The sequence below is a fragment of the Elgaria multicarinata genome, chromosome 3 (assembly GCF_023053635.1).
Source record: "Elgaria multicarinata webbii isolate HBS135686 ecotype San Diego chromosome 3, rElgMul1.1.pri, whole genome shotgun sequence".
Lineage (NCBI taxonomy): Eukaryota > Metazoa > Chordata > Lepidosauria > Squamata > Anguidae > Elgaria > Elgaria multicarinata.
Window position 1 is genome coordinate 87,776,556 of NC_086173.1, and position 22,936 is coordinate 87,799,491.

Sequence of the window (22,936 nt, forward strand, 5' to 3'; positions counted from 1 at the left end):
AACTCCAGAATCCAGAGGGGGTAGCCATGTTAGCCTATTGCAGTAAAAACATCAAAAACAAAGAGTCTGTGGTATTTTAAATACAAATAAATTTATTATGACATATAACCTTTGCGGACTAGAACTCACTTTATCAGATACAGGAAGTGTTCTCCTAAGTTGTACACAAGGAGGGGGCGGGGTTGGTATTGTAAGAGGTGAAATCAGAGGGAAATGAAATGCAAAAAGTATAGACTGTGACAATTTCATTAACGGTGCAATCCTATGCATGTTCAGACAGAAAAAAGGTCCTACAACTCCCAGCATGCCCCAGCACAACATTAACACAAGCCTCCCCCTGCCATAGCAAACGGGTCTTCCAACCCATCTCCCTCCCCCCACTGTCATTCAGCCACACTATTAGCTTCTGTCCTTCCAATAAGAACCCCATCCCATTACATGAAAGCATAGACAGACCAATGCCTCCTCTGTTGCAGGGAAAGGGGGTGTTCCAAGCCCCCACCCAAGAAGCTCCACCTTCACCTTCATCTGGGCCTGAAAAATAAAAGGTGAAACCGCGGTGAGAGAAGAAAAAATGCCACCTTTCTTTCACCTGCCCTGAGCCAAAGCCATCCAATATGGCACTGGTCTTGCATCCTGCCCACTCCTGCTGTGCCACCCCACCCACTACACCCCTCTCTTTCATACACACATACAAATACACAAACCCCAGCCACCTGTAGGGCATCACATTTTTGTGGTTTTTAATTTTTTGTATATTGTTTTTAAGTGTTTTTATCTTATGTGAATTGCCCGGCTATGGAGCGGTATACAAATGCTAATAATAACAATAACAATAATAATAGCAGCAATAGCTATACAGGATCAAGTTATAGCAACCAAGAACTACCAAAAATACATAATAAAATATAACAATGTAACAACAGACCTTTGCAGGAAATGCCATCAGTTCCAAGAAACAATAAACCATGTAACAGGAGGATGTAAGTTTCTGGCAGGAATGAACTATACGGACAGACACAATGCAGCTGCAAAAATAGTTCACCAACAACTGGCCATCAAATTCAACTTTATCAAACAACCTACACCATCTATACATACTCACCCGAAACAATTTTGGAAAATGCAAATCATAAAATATACTGGAACAGAACAATTCATACTGACAAAACAATACCTTGCAACCGACCAGACATAGACAAAAAAGAAAAAAACCCACATACCTCATTGACATAGCAATACCCAATGACAAAAATGTTGTTGAAAAGGAAGAGGAAAAGAGAGAAAAATATACACCACTGGCCATGAAAGTCAAAGAACTATGGCAACAGGAAAAGGTCACTATTATTCCATTAGTCACATCAGTCACCGGCATCACCTCAAAAAACTATACTGAAAACCTTCAGAAACTGGGCCTACCAAAATACATCCAATCCACACCACCATCCAGAAAGCAGTTTTAATTAAAATATGCTCAATTGTCAGGAAATTCCTGAATCTGTAAAAGACAACATGACTTGGCAATACCTGTCATGTCCGTCTAGAAAAAAACGCCATGAGCAAGAAAGAGGCAATAATAATAACAACAACAACAACAACAACAACAATGGGAGGACCAGCAAAAGCCCCTCCTTCCTTTTCTCTGATTAATCCCATCTGAAACAATACATTCCGGTGGGGGAGCGCATGGCTGTTGTTCCAAACAGCTGCCCTAGCAGTGCCCTGTGAAGCAAAATGAATCAAAACAAACCCAAACAAAAACAGAAAAAAGGAAAGCGAGAGGATGCAGGTATTGGAGGTGAAAAACATATGATGTCAGATCAGCACTAAACTGCAGAGCAATTAGAGACTATTTGGCACAGAGCCAAGAAATATACTGTTTTGCTATTTAAGCACAAGCTTTGAGCTTTTTCAAAGTTTCAGAATTTTCTGCACATCTACACTACTCAAACTTCAGTTTTAAAAAATAGGCAAAATCAGTCTGGTAGATCAGTAGTAGTAAGCCTTATACTACTGTATTCTTAAAAATATTATCCAGAGAGCAGTTTCCCACACAGTTGATTGCACAATTTTGTACTGATCTGAATGCATGAGAAACATTACAACCATAAAGACACACATTTATTTAGGGTATTGCAGAACCATCTCCAAGCAACTCCTTATTTTGGACTGTGACATGCATTGCTGATCCTTCTAATCTCTCGCTCAGCTTGTTTTGGCCTAATAGGGCCACTGTGAGAATTGACAAAGGCCACATGTGCCTTGCTAGTAGTGAGCACACTGAATCAGCAAGCCTGCCACCCAAATTATCATTTTATTTATTTATTTAGAAAGTGATTGATGAATTGCAGATAGATAGATAGATAGATAGATAGATATGCTCTTCTGCTCAATGAGCACTCAAGGCAATGTATAAAAAGAAACAATAAAAATTACCCTCATCGCAGTCATTTGGAAGCAGTCCTAAATTAAAAATTTGTAATTTTGCATTGCTGCTGTCTGGTTGAGCTTTTATATTGTATTTTATATTATGGTTTTATACTGTTGTTTTATACTTTGAATGTTTTTAATTTTTGTGAACCACCCCGAGAGCTCTGGCTATTGGGCGGTATAGAAATGCAATAAATAAATAAATAAATTAGTTTTTCCCAGAAGTAGGAATGGCAATAATAAAGTTGCAGTTACAAGATTGTACAAACAGTGAAATAACATAAGACATATTAGAAGGGTAAATATTTGCCACCAGAGACCTATGTATTTCTCTGATCATAGAAATTCTCCTCCATCACTAATTTTGCTTCTACTATTACTACTACATGAGGTATACGAAGAGTGTCATAATTACTGCTACATCCTGCAAGAACATATGAACTTGGTCAGTTTGGGTTAGGTCCTTTCCAGATGTTTGTTTCAAACAACAACTATACAGTTGTTGAGTAGTTGCATGGTATCAAGACATCTTTCAACACAGTATTTCTGTTATGGGAAATCATGATCATAACAGTATAGCAGATGAGAATGTTCAAAGTACTTTACATACATTATCCCACTTTCTAGAAGGGCAGCAAAAGCAAAAAAGAGTTTTGTGGCACGTTCAAGGCTAACAAATTTATTCTGGCATCATCTTTTAGGGCTATAGATCATGATAAATTTAAGAATAATTTTGTTATTCTTTAAGATGCCATATAATTTCTTGCTTTTGATTTGTTGGCCAAGTTCAGAAGATCACAGGAGGAAAAGAAGCCACCATGGGTATAGTACAAAGCCTGCCTTCTACCTAATGGGTAGATTTGTTAAGAAATAGTTTGAGAATGACAGATGTTCTCTGCAAGCTTATCTCTGTAAGGAGTACCCATGGGAGTAGGAGTAGGACCTGTCTGTCAAGTGGCTTTGAATAGGCCTTAAATGCTGGTGCAAAGCTGAAAAAGCTTTGCTAGATTTCATCTCTCGATGCAACATCTGACCTCCCTCCTGCTTTAGATTCCATCTCCATTTGGGACTTTGAAAGCACTCTGCACATGGACACTTTGCTATTTGGACTTTGGATATCTAAGAACTGTGCCATGAAAAGTAGTGAGGCTTTTCATAGACTTGGACTTGCATATGCTGTGGATTCTGTGTTTGTAGCCAGACTCAGGTAGCAGAGAATTCCCAGTCCTTAGCAAAAGGATGGGAATCCTGGGCCTGATGCTTAACCTTTCCTGAAGCCGTGGTAACAGGGTCAGCTCAGTAGTGGTAGGCTGAAATTGACAAGTGTGCAACGGATCTCTCTACCCGGCTCTGGTGGCACAGAGTAACCTTTCCTGGGACTTCGATTTAGGAGATTGGCCATGTTCCTTTGAGGTGCCAGCGTATGCGGCGTCTGGAGAAGCTCAAAGCAGTTACTGGTGTACCCTATTCACCACCAAGTGTTTGCCTTAAGGATTGTTTCAGAAAAAAGAGCATAAAACTTCCTAACTGCTTGTCTACCGTCTGATTTAAAGAAGTCTCACTGATGTGAGTGTTTCGTGTCAGCTTGCCAGCACGTGTGAATGCCAGAAGGAACAGGCATAAACACGACACATGGCTTCTTTTCCCTGCGCCATTTGTGCCACTCAAGCATCCTCCATTTCTTTAATTACGTGCAATGCAGGTTAGCCTGCCGTCGAAATCCAGTGAGGTGCATGGCGGGAAATGCTTCTAAACCACCCCACAACTCCTACAACAAGCCTAGCAAAAGTGTCTTGGAAGGAGGATGGAGAGGCCTCAGGATAGCGCTACCCACTGAAACGCTCCCTTTCCCCCCTCTCGAGGGTTGCATTCCCAAACTCAGAGAAGCAGCCAGCAGGGTTCTTTCCATGCCGGGTGCAAGGGGAAGGGGGTCGGAGCTCCGTTCTCAGCTCTAAGGCTGGAGCTGGATCTGACCTCAGAGCTGGGGGCCCATAGGATTGTTCCCTCCCTCACTTTACTGGAACAGGAATCCCTCTTTTTGTTGTTTACATCCAAGAGAACCCTGGATGGTCATGTGGAACTGCATGTAGGCCATATATTGCTCACCTCTGCCCTAGCATCTTGTTTCCAGAGCTCTATTTTGTTCTGGGAAGAAACTAAACAGGGACTTAGGGACAGCCAACACAAGAAAAAGGTTGGGAACAACTGGAATTCACATTAAAAATTGAGGGTTTCTTCTTTTTTAGAGAGATGCTTCTAGTCTATTGTGAGCCTGGTGATCTAGGAATAAGGTTTGTAGAAGAGATTTGAAAGGAATCATATGATGCACCAAAATTAGGGGGCTAATTAGAAGATGGGACAAGGGAAATATTGATTCTAGACTGGTGTCCAGTATGATTGTAGATTAGATTCTAGACTCACTGCTAGAGTCCATTTTCAGGCTGAACATGTGAACAATTTAACAGAGAGTTACCTAGAGACTAATATATGTCAATACATGCCAAACAAATGTTTAAAGTTTACATTAAATAAAATCAAGGTGTATCAGGAATGAATACCTTTTATGCAAATAAAAGTAAGTACTTGAAGAGACCTAATGTTGCTTCTGTTAAGATATAGGTATATTTTCTCATCTGGGCCTTCTGTGTGTTATACTCTTCCCAATCCCATGACCTATTACTATTCTCATTATTGCAATCTCCCTATAATCAAGACTGCAACTAGTTGTGGGGTATGGTATCACAATGGCTGAAAAGGGAATTACCCTATTTCTTCGATTCTAAGATGCACTTTTTTCACCCCATATAAACATCTCTAAAAATGGGGTGCGTCAGAATCGCGGGTGTGTCTTAGGGGGTTTTTTTTCTGTTGGTGGTACTGAAATTAGCGTGTGTCTTACAATCAATGGCGTCTTACAATCGAAGAAATACGGTAGTCACAATGGAAGCAAACAGTAGGCAGATGTGCCACATTCACCTAAATGGTGCACTGCCAATGCAAACAAGCAGATTTGTTTGAAATCCTGATTGCAGAAGGAGAGCAAGATGTTACTATATGAGCCAATACAGACATTACATTAAAACCATACGTAGCAGCTATTCTTTCTTTGATTTTTACTCTACAGTAAGCACATAGAGCCTGATTCAGATTGGGACCTTAGGGTGGGCTTTTCAGATCCAGATCAGACTCTTGCGCCCTCTAGGGTAAACATAAAAAAGTTTGCTAGATATAAAGTAATATATTTTGGCCCAATGTTGCTGTTGTAATAACGAATCATTTTGTAAACAAAAAGTAGCGGTTTCCCCCTTCAATTAATAGTTTCAATTCATATGCAAATGGACCAATCAATACGCTTAAATTAGTGACATTTCTTTATGTTAACATCTTTAGAAATAGCAAGACAAATGTCTATGCCTAATTGTTTGTACAAGTGTAAATGGTCCCCAGCCCTTCTAATAATGAAGGACGGGCAGGTGGGATAACTGCGGAAAGGGAACAGTCAACTATAACTTCCATTGCCTGAAGTCAGGATTTCCTGGTTTCTTTTGACACCATTTTTGAGGCCTCCTTAAGATGGAAGTGACTGATTCTCTTCAAAAATTGTAGCGTAGTTGTGATTGGGCAGAAGCATGCCCCATTCTCCAACAAAAAGTAGAAACAAAGACGGGACTTCCAGGGTCTTCCAATTTGGGTCTTATCCCATGTGAAAAATGTGACATTTAAAAAGCCCTGCTGATGCAAATGCAATCACTTTTTATTATCCCTTATTGCTGGTTGGAGGGCAGTAGTTGTGTAAGACAGCCTTACAATTGGGTCCCTGTGAAGTATCATTACACCCATATTGAGAGGTGTCACTGAAAGACAGTAGTGTACAACAACCCTGTGGTGTGGTCCAGGTTTATTATCGAATCTCTTTCGTGCATTTGGACTGGCGGTATTAGGGGAAGGAAAAAGGGAGTGAAACTGGGGGATGGGATCATTTTTGTGACCAAACTCAAACGTCCCCTCCTCTCAAGAGATGCCCGTTTTTCCCCCAGCGGGCAAGAAAGGGTCTGAGGGTGATTTTGATGGCAAAAATGACTCACAGGAACAGGTTTTATCACACAATATACTAAGCAACAACAAGAATGTCTAATGGAAGCAATGAGAATATTTGAAAGCCCATAGAAAATAATGGTAATGTAAATATCATTTGACATGACTGGGCTCCATTGAAATCAATGCAAACTACAAATAAGAAAGGAGTTGATACTGAGGGGGAGTGGAATGGGACACAGAGATAGAAATTAAATGGTTTATATTGCTGCTTCTGATTTATTATTTTCAGTGTTAGTTTTGAGAATTGTTTTAATATGTTTTTATTATATTCTGCAGGTTGCTTTGAAAAGAAAAGTATTTTGAAAGATGGCTTAGAAGTTAGAAGCCAAATTAACAGCCCAGGGGGCATCTTTGTAATCCAAAGCCTTCGTTCTGATCTCTAAACTTTTTTATTTTCTCTCCCCCATCACTTCTCCCTGTCAATGTGGTTAATATAGTTTGTTTGTTTGCTTATTTAAAAGACTTCAAAATTGCCTTTCAAAATATAATTATTTTTCCAAAGTTGATGGATGCTGTAGTCCAAAACATCAGGAGGGCACCAGGTTGGGGAAGGCTGATCTAATTAAATGTCCCTCTCAGATCACTTTCCAGGCTGTATGTAACACTTAATTGGATTAGGGAACCTGTTTTGTTGACTTGCATTCAGAATGTTGCATTTTTTCACCAATAAAGTGTGAAATGCAATTTCCATTGGAAGCCTAGCAGTATGTGTAATCTGAATTTTATAAGTTGATTGAGAGGAACAGGCTTCACTGTGCTGCTTTAACTGAAGCAGAAACATGTTACATGTGAAAAAGGAAACATCAGGAAGTGAAGTTCAAAACAAGAAGAAAGGTAAGATTAGGGTGTGGTGTTTATTGAGCCAGCTCCTTACAAGATTATCAGCATATCATATGAAAAATGAGGCTGTGGACACACCCTAGATATGAAAAGAAAATCGTAATCTTGTTTGTTCAGATTCTGCATTGTGTGATTGTATTGTGCAGTTGTGAACAGTGCCATCTGGTGAGAAGGTGGAGTATTCAGGTAACTGAAGAATTCTCCTTTGTTTTTCTACTGTGCTTGGAATTAAGAATAGTATTGAAAAGTAAAAGCAGGAACATGCCCCAAAACTGGGTGGTGGAACCAATGCAGTGAATCTCTGCAAACATTGAATGGAAAAATGGTAATGCTTATATCAGCCAAATGTCCTGAAGCCATACCTACAGGAAGCTAGAACCTAGGACATATAGCGCAATATTGAGAAGCCTCTAAATAGAGCTGTAGCTCTCTGGAAAACACAGGCTTAGCATGTTGTAGGTTATTGCTGGCTATGGGAGACAGCATTGAAAACCACTCCCAATACACTTGAGGGCTAAGCTAGATGATTTGATCATGGTGTTCAAATACATTAATATTTCAATATTTAGTATCATATGATACCTTAGAGCACTCCATGCTGTTCAAATACATTATCTCATTAATCCTTGCAACAGCTTATTGGTCAGTATTATGATCCTCATGTTGCAGCCAAGAGGCTTGAGGCAGAAAAATTGAGGTTTGCCCAAGGGCACCTTGTGATTTTCAGGCTCAATAATACAACCTGGAGTTCCTAGGATAACAGCTCCCACTTTGTGGAATGCAATTTCTTCAGAAGTGTGACCCATTTTATTTAATTGGATTTAATTTTACATGAGCATTGGAGTCCTAGCTATTAAACTACACTATAACACACCAGTTCTAGATTGATCCCCATCTCTCATTAAAAAAAAAAGCCTCTTCTGCGATTTTCACAGTTGTATATTCCTGAACATCAAATCCATATGCTGCAAGCAAGCATATTTCATGTCAAGATGATGTGGCTCATAAGAACATAAGAAGGGCCATGCTGGATCAGACCAAAGGTCCATCTAGTACAGCACTCTGTTCACACAGTGACCAACCAGCCATCAGCCAGGGATGAACAAGCAGGACATGGTACAACAACACCCTCCCACCCATGTTCCCCAGCAATTGGTGCACACAGGTTTATTGCCTCGAATAGTGGAGATAGCACACAACCATCAGGGCTATTAGCCATTAATAGCCTTCACCTCCAGGAATTTATCCAACCCCCTTTTAAAGCCATCCAAATTGGTGGCTATCACTACATCTTGTGGTAATGAGTTCCATAATTTAACTATGCGCTGTGTGAAGAAGTACTTCCTTTTATTTGTCCTGGATCTCCCACCAATCAGCTTCATGGGATGACCCCGGGTTCTAGTATTTTGAGAGAGGGAGAAAAATGTCTCCCTATCCACCTTCTCCATACCATGCATAATTTTGTACACGTCTATCATGTCTCCCCTTAACCTCCTTTTCCCCAAGCTAATCAATCCCAGTTGATGTAACCTTCCCTCATAGGGGAGATGCTCCAGCCCCTTAATAATTTTAGTTGCCCTTTTCTGCACTTTTTCCAGCTCTATAATATCCTTTTTTAGGTGTGGTGACCAGAACTATACACAGTATTCTAAGTGTGGTCGCACCATAGATTTGTATAAGGCCAGTATGATACTGACCATTTTATTCGCAATTCCTTTTCTTATAATGCCTAACTTCTTTTGCCTTCTTTACAGCAGCCGCACACTAGGTGGACATTTTCATCAAACTGTCCACCACAATCCCAAGATCTCTTTCTTGTTCAGCCACCGCCAGCTCAGATCCCATTAGGTTATACTTGAAGTTGGGATTTTTTGCCTCAACGTGCATCACCTTACACTTGCTTACATGGGACCCCACTATTTACTTCCCTCCGTCGGGAGAATTGACCATTTATTCCTACTCTCTGCTTTCTGTTCTTTAACCAGTTACTGATCCATAAGAGGACCTCTCCTCTTATTCCATGTCTACTAAGTTTAGTGAATCTGCACAATTGGGTAAATTATAATTGTATAAATAAAACTTGACAATCTCATCTTTTGAATAAAGGTTTGGACAAGGAAGGAGAGCTGGGAAAATAACAATCAGATTCCACTGGGAGGACATGGTTACAAAAACCCATTTACATGCTTGCTTAGCATGGTAAGCTGAACTGGGGAAATTTGTCCCTTACAAACTAATATAATTTTCTTTAGTTCTGAGGTGCTGTTAGTGCAGGAGTGGGAAACCTGTGGTCCTCTAGATGTTCTTGGATTACAAGGCTCATCAGCTCTGGCCCTTCATCATACTGGCTGGGGAGTTGGAGTCCCAACATCTGGAGGATCACAGGTTTCCCACTTCTGTGATAGTGCAAATGACGTAGATCATATACTTATTGGCTCAATCTAATCCATGGTTACCACACCCAGTTTACAAAAAATAATTTAAAAAATAGATCAAAACAATCCTAAATATCCAGCAATAACAACAGCATGATCAGCAATTAAAAGATTTGTGTTGCATAATACATCAGTAACCCTAAATGTTAACGTCTCAAAGCAATGTGAAATGCAGATATAAAATGTTCAAGTTCTGTGGAAAGTTGGAAAGTGACATGGAGCGAAATAACATTCTAATCTATTTCAGCTAATGCATGTGAGTATAGGTTAAAATGATTCATTGATAGTTTGGACCCAAATGATGTTAACTGCCCAGAGAGCTTTGGCCATTGAGCAGTATAGAAATGTAATAAATAAATAAATAAATAAATAAATCCTAAGTACTGAAGAGGTTATGACAAGGTTTGGCATGTTACTACATATGTGGTGAACTTGTGAGATGGTTAAGGGCTATTGGAAACTAGTTTTGGAGGAGTTTAACAGCATATTAAAAAGACCCATTTTACCTGATCCAAAACTGGCTTTACTTAACATTTTTTAGGAAAACCTACAGAAACATTTTAAAGTTGGCCATGCCAACTGCAAGTTTGGAAGAATTACCTATGCTGGACATTACATGATGGTATAGGCTCTGAACATTGGCTTTAGAATGTAATTGTATGCATTTTTAGACAGAAAAAAGTCCCGCAACTCCCAGCACAGGGAGTTGTAAGACTTTTCTGTCTAAACATGCATAGGATTGTGCCCTTAGTGGTTAAGCTAACATAACGAATTCATGCCTCCACTGGACAAACAGAAGTGGTATCCATTCATCAGGCCCAGCGCAAGACATTTTGCTACCTGAGGTGAAGAACAAAATAATGCCCCGTCCTATTCCATGCACAAAAGCCAAGTAAACTGAGCTGCTAGCTGATTCTTTCTTCAACACTGACAATGGGATAGCATCCTCTACCACACCTAAAGATAGCAGGTTAACTTAGGGGTTGCAGGCCTGGCCATGTGGCATACAATTCTTTTCTCCTCCTATAGCTTGCTGCTGCCTCCCAGCATTTGCTGCCTGAGGCAACTGCTTCAATTTGCCTAATGGTAGGGCCAGCCCTGTTATTCATAACTCATGTCTATCAAGACTTAGCCTGTTTACATATTGCTAAGATTTATGAGTTATTTTGGTCAGATATTTGGTCTTCATAGGATTATAAGAGATCAGCATTGAAATTATAACAATTTTTTCTAACTTCTGGATGTTTATTACTTCTGCCCTCAGTGATATATTACATTGTCTTTGTTATATTTTCCTCCTAATATAGTTTTAAATTTTATTTCCACCACTTATTGTTACATTTATGAATCAATAAAAAGGTAATAAAACAGCAATTGAAAGATAGAGGTGGCAGGTCCACAAAATAATATTTTCACATATTCTTGTTCATGTGCACAATGTAGAAGTGAGATTCTTGTTCCAGGAGAATTTAGTGGTTCACCTACACACTCTCCTGAAACCAAAAGAAGGGCCACAGTGATAGTCTCCTTATAGTCAGTTTTCTGCACCTCCCAGCTTCTACACAACTTTCCCAGATTCTCACGCACCATCAAACACCAATATCAGGTTTTCTTGGGTTGACAGGATTTTTAGAACGGCTTCATATGCAACGGGCTGTACAGCTACATAAAGTGAAATGATAACACACTGTTCCGATTGCTACTACAACCCTCACAGTTCTTTCCACTTTACACAAAGAAGCTCTCTCCGTGCCCTTGCCTATAGAAATGCCGGATGTTCCTTATTTAAAAACGTGCACCTAACAATATGTCCCTTTTCAAGCGAAACAGCCTGTGTGTTCCATGACAGAGAAGCCAAGGGCCCTGACATTTGCTGACTCCCCAAGCACGCTCTGAGAACGTCCATTTAGGTCCTATGTCACTTTAAGAATGAATTGGATTCCTCATCATTCAAACGCCGCCTTCTCAGACTTGCCTGCCAATCCGCAGGCGCTTCCCTCCCAGACCACCAGCCAATGGAGGCGCTCCACGAAGGGCAGCGCCGTAGGGACGTGGCTTAAGGCGAGAGCAACGGTAAGTGACGGTGCCGCCTAGCCAATGGGACGCAGGGATGAATTCAGGGGCGGGAAGTCAGCGCCCGCCTGAATCAATGGGGTAGGAAGTATCCGAGCGTTAGAGGCGGAGTTCGTGTTAGGTAGATAGGCGGCGAGTGGGTGGCGGTTCTCTAGACGGGGGCACGTGATAGGAGACGCTGGGGCTGTCCGGAGTGCTTTGGCGGGTGGGGTGTGTGGTGAGGTGAGTGTTCCACTCTCCCCTCCTCCCTTGTTGCCCCGAACGAGGGACGAGAGCAGACGCCTGTGGGCAGAGGTCTCTCTCTCTCTTTCGCGCGCGGGGCATACTGGGATCTGGAGGTGGCCAAGGGGGGAGGGGGGCGACATGGCCAAGTGTGGGCAGAGGGGGGAGTGAGTGGCATCTGTGGGGGGACTGGCCGTGAGTTGTGCTGATGGGTGGGGTGGATGAGGGAGAGTCGGGGGGTGAGATGTGGGGGGGGGCTGAGGCGAGAATCGTGGGACGGAGGGAAAGCGGGTGGGGTGGGGTGGGGTGGGGGGAGTAAGTAAGAAGGCCTGAGGTATAACGTGTGTGGTAGGGGGAGGTATTGATGCGTTTGGTCCGCAAGGCCTGAATGGGGGGATCGGGGGATCCTTTTTTTCTTCAGCCAAACATAGCCAGGCCCGCTTGTGCTTTGGGCTCTGGCTGAGCGAGGTAGGCCTCTTGGGGTTTGGGTGGAAGGCGGCAAGGATACATCATGGGTGGGGAAAGCGGGCCTTCAATGTTCAGGCATGCGGACCGATGTGGTAACGTTGCAGATCTATTGGCGAGCAGTACATGCATGGTATGACTAATCAGTATTTCGGATGGGTGTCTGGTCGCCTCTAGGGGCTTAAAGGTGTATATCTTTTGTGTAGGGGAGGGGGACAGAAATATAAGCCGAAGGACCCTATAAGCGGTCGTTTTGTGTAAAGAACTTACTCTAAATTGAAAGGAAGATCAAGAAATGCGTGTCTGTGGAGTAGGAAGCAGGGCCTCATGCACAAGAATCCTTCCTGTCCCTGTTGAGTTTGAGTTTAAAAATGTGTGACTTTGTGCAAGCAGTATGTTATTTTGTTGTTTCAAGATGAGGAAAGAATGAGAACGTGACCGAATGTAGTAGCACAGGTATTTTAATAGAGTATGTGTAATGCAGTGTGACATTCAGTGTAAGAGGAAGGGGAGTTCGCACAGTTAATTGCTGTATTAAATATATTGTTTTGTAGTGGATACTCTCAGAATTAATTAGTGAACCTATTTTAGTGCTGAACTAATTCTGTAAAGTGCCAGTCTAGTAAAACTGGGCTCTCTGGACAGGTAGCTGAAAATAGTTGAAGGAAACATGCAACATAAAATAATTGAAGCAAGCATGAAATATGACTTAAGACTGTCTTGAACTTACTCTAGACTATTAACAAAGGGTGTGTCAGCTGAAAAACTTACTGGAATTAGGTTGTTCAGGAAGGTATGGTCTGAAGTCATCTCTGGTGTGAAGAAGGAAGTGAAAATACAGCATTGTAACATGTGAAAGTATATGAGGACAAAGGCAAACTACAAAGTGAGGGCATGAATAGTGCCATAAACTGGTCAGGCCTTGAACTTCTAATAGATAACACAAATGAATGAGGAAATGCCTATCAGTATACTGAAAAGTATTGGCTTACTGAAAACATGCATTTTGTATTGGGTTATTTGGAATACTGCATCTCTCCCTCCCTCTATTGTGCATGTTAGACATATTCCTTTATGCAGATCTGAGATGGAAAAGGCTGATACCAGCACTGAGGTATTCTAAAAGCCCTTAACTTACTTTTTTTGCATAAATAAAAATTTATTTCTGCACAATACTAAAGAAAGGCTTTTAATCCTGTCAACTGAACTATGAAAGGAGCCTGAATTCCCCACAACAGTTAAGGTTTTATGGGATGTTACTTATTCATGTTCCTAGGCATGTTTGAAACCTTTCTCGTCAACAGTAGTAGCAATTACATGTTTCTAGTATGTTTTGAGCACAGGTATGTTGATTGGAAATGGCAAAACTCTGCATCTGCTTCAGAGATCTGGGTGCTCCTTTCAGCATGATTGATTGCTTTTATTTGTTATGGGCGTAAGTACTCCTGAGTGTGGTGTCCTAAAATAACTGAAAGCTGGTTTGTAAGAAGAGTGGCATGCAGTGCACTCCTGTGCATGTATGTTCAGAAGTGTTTCCCATTTTGTTCAATGGGGCTGACTCCCTAGTAAATGTGTTTAGGATTACAGCCAGATCAGTTTCCAGATCAGCATTATTTAAGAGGGCAGAGGTACACTCTGAACTAGAAAGTAGTTTGACACAAGAGTCATATTGTAATTAGCAATGCTAGACACAGAGAAGATTTAAAGCCTCATTTAGTATCACATAGAATGGGTGACTAGTAAAAATTTCAGATTTCCCCCCAAAACTATAGCTGTAGCATCACTGGATATATTGTTAATAGAAATTTAGTAGCTTAAGGGGTTTATAGCACAAGGACAGGTGAACAGGCATGTACAAGATCGGCAAAAGTAGGAATAGAAACTAGCATGGTTTTAAGATAGCTTCTGATCATTATTTAGCACATGGTCTTAACCAGGGAAGTTCTTGGTTCAAATCCCACCTCTACCATGAACTGGCTAGGCAACCTTTCCCAAGCCAGTTTTGTTTCATCCAATTCCCAGCTGCACAAAACAGGTGCTACAGACCCACCTTACATGTCCATTGTAAGAATTAATGCATGGGTGTGTCTGTGTGAAACACACTCTCAAGTGTTTATATAAGTTTTATAGAAGTGCAATAGAAGCATGTTAACCCTCCTGAATTCTAAATGCATTTTTTCTTTAAGGGAAGCAAGCTTTAGTTTCATAATGGAGCTACTATTTTCCATATTTTGAGCGGCCTCTTATCTTTCCTATCATCAGGGGTTGATGTAATCAATTGGTCATCTTTGAAAATGGAATACTTTTGATGAGAGAATATAGGGCAAACTTCTACATACAATGGAAAACTTCTTACACAGTAAACCTATACATGTCTACTTATCAATAAGTTGCATTGAGTTCAATAAGGTCTACTCCCAGGCAAGTGGTTATATGATTGCACCCCTTCTTTTCATCAGAGTTCCTATTATCTGGAGATACGTCCATCAATAGTATTAAAATTAGTACATAAAACCTGCAATTTCTGCCATACCTTAGGATTTTTTCCAGTTATGAGAAATCACTTCTTTTAGAAGATTTTCTCTATAATGTATACTTTGGGATACTTTAATTTTGTCTTTCTAGTAAGTTGAAAAAGCTGGTACATTTTGCTTAGAACTTTCTGGTAAAGAGGGAGGAGCCATGGCTCAAGGGAGGGGCCATGGCTCAGTAGTAGAGCATCTGCTTTGCATGAAGAAGAACCCAGGTTGGATTTCTGCCATGTCCAGGTAGGGCAGGAAACATTCCTGCCTGAAACCCTGGGGAGCCGCTGCTAGTCAGTGTCGACAATACTGTGCTAGATGGACCAATGGTCTGATTCGTATAAGGCAGTTTTCTATTTCCTACAGAACACTGGAGGCTGTGCTGTTAATTTAGCAGTTACATTGGCTAATAAAATAGCTGGATTGTTCACTTAAAAGCCAGAAGCTAAAACCTGATTGAACAGTGCAGGGGAAGGCTAAAGATAAGCAATTTCTATTTAATTTATTTATTTATTACATTTTATACTGCCCGATAGCCAAGACTTTCTGTAGGGAGCCAGTAGAACTGTGTAATTTGGTTAGCATATAAAAATAAAACTTAATATATTTAAACATGCAATTGTAATGTAAAATAATGACATTTTCCTTGCAACGTAACCTTGAAAATAACGTTTTAGTGAGTGAATCCCCCATATGGTTCTATTGCCTGCCTACATCCCCCTCTGCCCAGTCGTGTTCCTTTGCCCTTCTTACCCTCCTTCCTAAAAGGCAACATGAGGGCAGCTGCCATTGGTGCTGTACCAATGTTCCATGATGCAGTTCTAATGGCAGCTACTCACTAGCCTCCCAAGAATAGAGCTAGGGGCTTTAAACCTGGAAGGTAGAACAAAGGCTGGGAATACAGCCTGCTGGACCCGAGCATTGCATTACGGAGGCCCTCCATGCCATCTCTGGTCTTAAAAAGAACATGCGAATGTTTCCTTCTTTGTAAGAGAAAGGGGAAACTAACATTAAGGCTGTGTGGAGAACTGTCTTTCCTCAGGCAATTTTACTTGCGCTAGACAGCCAGTCAAGTGATTATTTGCAAGTTTATATGAATGTGCATTGTGGCCTGGAACTGCAATTGTACAGTAAATAGTAATCAAATTATCCAGCCTATGAACCAGTGTAATAACATACTCCATTATCAGCAAAGAAGACATAAATCAGAAGTAGCTGTGATGGTCTGCTAAAAAAAAATACAAGGTAATAGTAGGGTAATATCATCTTTAGGATCCATTAAAAGATTACAAAATAATAACTATGGCTTTAAAATATTGATAACTGCTACATAAGTGAGAAAACTAGGGGAAACAATCTACTGGTTAGCCAGTTTAGTCTGTGTATCCTCTTTGCCCCTATGTAAGGAATGAATCTACACTAGTGATGGTTCAGATTCTATTGCAATAGAGGTGAAAGTTGCAGAGAAGTTCATTTTAATTTGCATCTCCTTAAATTTTGTATGTATCGCAAACTAGCTATTTCGAGACTATTATAGGTTGGTCACCAGTACATCTAGGGGTGAACATATTACACCAGCTTTAAAATCTCTCCACTGGCTGCCAATTAGTTTCCAGGCAAAGTACAAAGTGTTGGTCATTACCTTTAAAGCCTTACATGGTTTGGGTCCAGGGTAACTGCGGGATCGCCTTCTCCCATACAGTCTGCCCCACACACTCAGGTCCTCTGGGGAGAACTTACTTCAGTCAGTCAAAACTAGGCTGAAAACTGTTACCCAGAGGACCTTTTCTTGTGTCGCCCCCAGATTGTGGAATGAGTTTAATTCATAAAATGAACTCTCTCTCTCTCTCTCTCTCTCTCTCTCTCTCTGAATTTAAGATAGCTTAAAAGACTAACCTTTTCTGGCAGGCCTACCCAGATGAATGTAAAATCAAGAATTTTTAAGATGTGTTGATTTGTTGTACTAATGTTGTTCCCCGCCTCGATCCAAAGGGAGAGGCAGGTAAGAAATAAATAATAATAATAATGCCTAATCATTTCTATACGACCTAGACAGGCTGTATAACAAACTACATTTCTGACCTCTGGAGCAATGGAAAATAGAGACCTTCAAGAATACAAAATTGGTCGTACCTATTCTGTTTTTGATGTAATTTGGGAACACCTTTAGTTCTCATTTTTGTCAGTCTGCTCAAACAAAATGCCTGTATAGATATTATTAGTCGTTGCTATATTGTGGGCCCTCTAGCTTTTTGTGTAGTCTCACTGCTAAGCAGTAGTTCATTGTTAACTCGTTTTGCAGACCAACCCTGAGCGTGTTTATTTGGAAATGAGTTCCAGTGAGTTCAGTGGGACAATCCAAGCATATATGCATAGGATTAGTAATAGAGTTTTAGAGAGACATGGAATGGATTGACTCTTGCTGATTGATTTCCCCTGCTATTCTGCATTTAACAAGGTTTGTGAAAATTATATCTCATGTTAGATTGTAATTTTTGGACTTCTAAGTATACCTGTTGAGGGTGGCTGCTTTGATATTGGTGATAAGTTGTTGTCCTACTTGTGAAATGATAAAATACTGATAACTGAACATCAAATTGGAGAGGCCATTTAGGATCAATCCAGGTAACATTCTATGTAGAATGGAAGTGTAATGCCTTACAAATTTCTTCTAGGACTTAATTTTAAGGTGATTTAAGAGAAGGGTATGGTTGTGGATTATTAGTTTATACTAGCTGGCTTGGTTACCACTGAGATAAACTGTAGGGTTACAGTCTTATATAGTGCAGAAGTGCATAACCTCAGCCCCAGAGGCCAAATCTGGCCCTCTGGAGTGTCCCAGACAGCCATGCTCCCTTTCCCTGCCCCCCCATTTCCCCCCAAAATAACTGATAGTTTGGTGATTTGCCAACTTTGTGCAGTTCCCCCACCCCAATTCTAAAATACTGAAATACCTCTCCTAAAACTTAGTTGCAGTAGGAGTGTTAAGCTAAACTGTGCCAGTATTTTTCAGTCCTGCCTCTTTTTTCTTCAAGCCACGTCCACTGCTGGAACGTAGCCACTAAGAGCTTCTCTGTGATAGAACTAGGTCCTCGGGATGAGAGAGGTTCTATACCCCTGGTTTTGGTTTTCAGACAATATAACAAGGAACAAAAAAGAAAATAAATTATCTACATACATAGATTATACACCTGATTTAGCATGGCATCCAAACTGGGGAACTCTGGCTTGTCTGTCCAGCAACAATGCAGAGTCATAAGCCGCACTATTCACAGCACAGGACCTCCCAGTGGGTTAACTTTATGTGACTAGTGTAAAGCCTATGTTGCCGTGGGCCCTAGTAGTCTGAGGGCAAAGCACACTGTTCCTTGACTCCCGCTAAGTCAGTTGTCCAGAAGCTGTATAGCGGTTACTTTCCTTCAATGCAACTGAGGACTTCTGGCCCTCACTTCCTCACGTGCGGCGGCGCTGAATGACATTCGCTTCTTTCCCTTAGGTCTCAAGCCCACCTCCTTCCCTCTTTCTCCACATTTTGAAACCCAGATTTTCCTAGGCCTGCTTCTTTTCCTCCACTACCACTGCTTCAGGATGTTCACCGCCACTTTCACCACCATCCCTGTCACTGATATGGCTGCTTTGAGAGCAGGCTCAACTCGCAAAGCCCAAGGCCCTCTCTGTCTCCGCCTTTGTGTTTTTCTGCCTGCACAGTGCTACATGAAAGCTGTACTTCCTTGACTGCCTCAGGCTCCTGGCTAGGGCATGAAAACATACTGTTTGGCTATTAAAACTCGAGTGTAGAACTTTTTCAAACTTCCAAAATTTTCTGCAGATCTACACTAAAGCTTCAGTTTAAAACAAAAATTAGCAAAATTAGCCTGCTAGATCTTGAGTAATAAGCCTTATATTACCATATTCTTATATATGTATCCTCACAAAACCAACTATTGTAGTATTTCCAGTAGCTGTGAACTGTTAACATCTAAACCTGAGATGACACTACATCTGGTAACTGCTGCTGATAACATTATGGTGTTTAATAATGTTCTAGCAATCCCTTAATTTATTTGCAAACAGCTGCTCTAATGTTATATTTTTATATATATAATGTGTTGTGTGTTTGAATAGAGAGACAGACAGAACGGGGAGGAGGGAAAGGGGGATTCAGGTATAAAGTTAAAATATTTTAATCTAATGTTAATAAAAAAGCACAGGTAAAACAGTATATTTAGATACTTTCCCATGTACACATGTAACCTTAACAATACTTGTGCTTCCTTTGCACGAGTTATAGGTTATCTGATATAATATATAGCTTTGCATCAACTTAAACTAAAGACCTGGATAACATACAACTTCTTGGATGATGATGGGTTTGATGATATTCTCAAACCCTTCTCATCCAGTGTTTTCCAAGTTGCAGACAGGCTTTCCTAAAGAAGTGTAAGAAGATTAAAGAAGGCAATAATTCTTCATAGAAGCTTTGTATGCCTTGTTGGATGAGACCAAAGGTCCATCTTTCTAGTATTGAGCAACCAGGAGTCCCTCGGAGGTTTCCATACAGAGCACGAAGACTACAGCTCTCCCCTGTCCCCAGCATTTGATATTCAGAGGTATAGCTCCTCTGAACATGAAGGTTCCATCACTCAAGTTAAAATGGCCAGAATGGCTTTTAATTCTGTAGTATGCTTACATAGTGTCCTAAATTAAATAGTAAAAGCAAATTCATTGCAAAGGCCTTGACACTCACAAAAAGGCTATCTTCCCCTGTAATTCTGAAGTTCAGAAGTGAGTGTGGATCCTTGTGTAACTAAAATGGCACCATCCACACACAAGACAGTGGCATCAGCAGGCCTGTGAAAATTTGCAGTAGGGGAAAAATACCTTAAGGGGAGAACCCCCCAAATAGCCGCCCAATGAGGACTGAACATGTTCTGTTGCCACTGAATGCTGCCCAGGGATGGAGAGGTGGAATCTCAGAGGATCCTGGAAGAGGGTATGGCTGGCAGAGGCACTCGACAGTGCAACACTTCATAGCAGGTTTCACTTATCTCCACTAACAGCTGAACATGAATTACAAAAGGATGTGTTGGCTACCTCTTGAGCAGACTAATTTTCATCTGCAGGGGGCAAATGCTCATCGCAGTAGAAAAATGTGGCGTTAAAGCAGAATTTGCTGGAAAGTCTGAGTAGGCAAATTTAATCAGCAAGGATGTCCTAGTTAGGAAAGCAAACACTATGTAATAATATACACATATTAAATATGATGGGAGCATACCAGAATACTTGAAAAAGACAGAAATCTCCAACATGCTCTTAGCATGCTCTGTATTTCGTTTTGGCTGGCTTACTGGATCCAGCTGAGCTACATTCTCCTGTAGCATTTAGTTGTATTAACTAATAAAAAAATACTTGCATTGCTCCTATCTGTTGGAAGCCCTCCTCCCTTAAATGGTTGCCTGATTGAGTTATATGAAGAGGCATCAGAACTGCAGCTCTAATATTCCATCATTTGGCTTGGTTTACTCTGTGCTGGAAAGGAATGCTGACTTCTTTTGAGGTAAACTTCCATGATCCAAGTTTCAGCTACTAGGGGCTGACTGACTTTTAGATTTTTGTAGTAATTATGTGTTAGGTTTTGTGGCTTAAACTTCAGATTTCTGAGTAGCTGGCCTCAGCTCAGATAGTGTGGGAGTAGGGTAACTGTTTTAAAATAAACATTGAATCTCCAATTTGGGGAAGAAATGTAAAAAATGTCAAAATTCTCAGATTTTCTTTTAACCAGGGTGTCTTAAACCAGTGGTAGGGAACCTCAGGCCTAGGGCTCAAATTTGGCCCTTCTCAGATCCCAGCCCGCAGGGGTTCCTCAGGTAGCCATGCCCTTGGCCCACTCCCTGTTCTCTAACCTCTGATAGTTTAGTGGTTTCCTGACTTTTTTTGCCATCCCTCCCCCATTTTAATAAGCTGAAATGCCCCTCCTACAGCATTGCTAGCAGTAAGTTCTTTAAAGAAAAATATGCTGGCATTTTTTGCTGCCCCCTTTGTCTTCAGCCCTGCCCACCCCCTTGAATGCATCTTCCAAGAGCATCTCTGAAATTGAATTTGGCCATCTGGCTGAAAGAGTTTCCTTACCCTTTTAACTTGGGCTCTGTATGTACTAAATGCTAGGACTTTAGCCCATCCTGAAGATGTCCAGTATGTATGAGTCTCTCTCTAGCACTTTTATATCTATCATACGAACAATTAGGACTTGCAACAAAATGTTGCAGTATGGAATCCCCCACTCCCCAGCCAGCTATGTCCTCTTCCAGAATACTCCATTCCATCCTCCCAGGTTCTGCACAGTCCTCTGCTGAAAGGATCGTTCTGTTGCTACTGAGCATGTTCAGTCCCTATTCGGTGGGTTTTGGAGTGCCCCCTTGTTATTTTGCCCTCTTAGATTTGTGGAAGTACGAAAGACCTTTCATTCTCCCAAGCCTTCTGATACTTCCCTCTTGGCTATGTAAGCAATTTCACTTGGGCTTGAGCACCGAAAGCATCATGTGTGCAAGCATGGATCTGTGGCTTGCTCTATGCTTGAATAGTGGCCTTTATGAAGTATATATTGATAACCTTTTCAGCAGAGATTGCCTCTCAAAACCATAAAACATTTAAAATTCATAACAAATATATAATCTAAGGTTCTAGGAGTTTGTGTTTATGTATGTGTGTATGGTGGATGCCTCTGGCACTTGATAACATAGTCTAGGTTCCAGGCTCTTTGCTTCTAGAGGGAGGGGGCAAGAGGAGCTAAAGTTGGGCTCTGGGTGGCTGATGGTAAAGACACTCACCTTCAAAATTGTGCACCAATGTCCTATTCTCAGAATCTTTTAATACATGTTGGGCTGCTATATGCTTACCAAATACCAGCTTTCTAGTACCCCAGCAGTCCATTAAACATTTTGGGGTACATTTTGAAGCTCCTGTTTTGAGGGAGAGGTGTACTTATGTTCCCATCTCCGATTTGAAGGTGGTTTGTCATGCTGTTAAATGGCCCTCTTCTCTAGAATCATATTTGAACTGGTTCAACAGTTAGGCAAATCCTGAGGAATTGTGTGCAGTGCTGCTTTTATTTTGAGAAGGCCATCTAGGTGCTGCATAGTTCCAAACCTGATGTACAGGTTAGGATTTGGCTTGCTTTGTTGTGGGTTTTAATATGTAAAAGGGGTACTCTTAATAGTTTCTGCAAAGTCTGAAAAAAACACAAGGTATCTATGAAATGGTTGGGTATGAATGGTCAGCGTTTCCACTGGCCCAGAGGTAAGGGCATCCTACTCATAAAGTGAAGATATGGGCTGTGTGGCCCTTCAGACTGCAACTCCTATCATCCCTCACCTATGGCTACCCCTGACTAGGGCTGATGGGAATTGCAGTCCAACAACATTTGGAGGGCCACACTTTCCCCACCTCTGTCATGGAGTAGAACTGTATGTAGATGTGAGCGTTTTGCATCTACCTCTAACGATTTTGAGAGCAAAACAAAAGGGAGAAGAAACGGGATTTCTAATATAATGCAGGGTTTCCTATAGGATAGAATGGCTCCACTAAAACTGCAAAATAGCACTTCAGTTATGAAACTTGGAGGAATGTGGATGCTGGTTCCTAATTCGGCATTCTGGTCACCAATTCTGACTGAATACATTAGCTTTTGCAAGCTTACTTACAATGACTACCTGTTTGACTCCAATGCATTTCTCTTCATTATTTCAAGTGAAGGAATGCAGAGGTGCTCCTGCAGTATCTGTTAGGCTGTTAAAGTCCAAAATTACAGTGTGTAAATTCAGTATTAGTACAGTAATTACTTTGCCTGGCTAA

The 22,936-nt window shown here is 41.0% G+C and overlaps 1 protein-coding gene across 3 annotated transcripts in view; it reads left to right on the plus strand.

Annotated features, from left to right (window-relative positions):
• The first annotated feature begins 11,932 nt into the window (after nt 1–11,932).
• The window catches only part of CANX (calnexin), a 30,560-nt gene continuing 19,556 nt past the window's right edge, over nt 11,933–22,936 (plus strand). Inside the window, exon 1 of one of the 3 annotated variants that reach the window (XM_063120836.1) lies at nt 11,933–11,957. The gene's annotated coding sequence lies outside the window, so the exon portion shown is untranslated. The other 2 variants (XM_063120835.1, XM_063120834.1) reach the window with 2 other exon arrangements.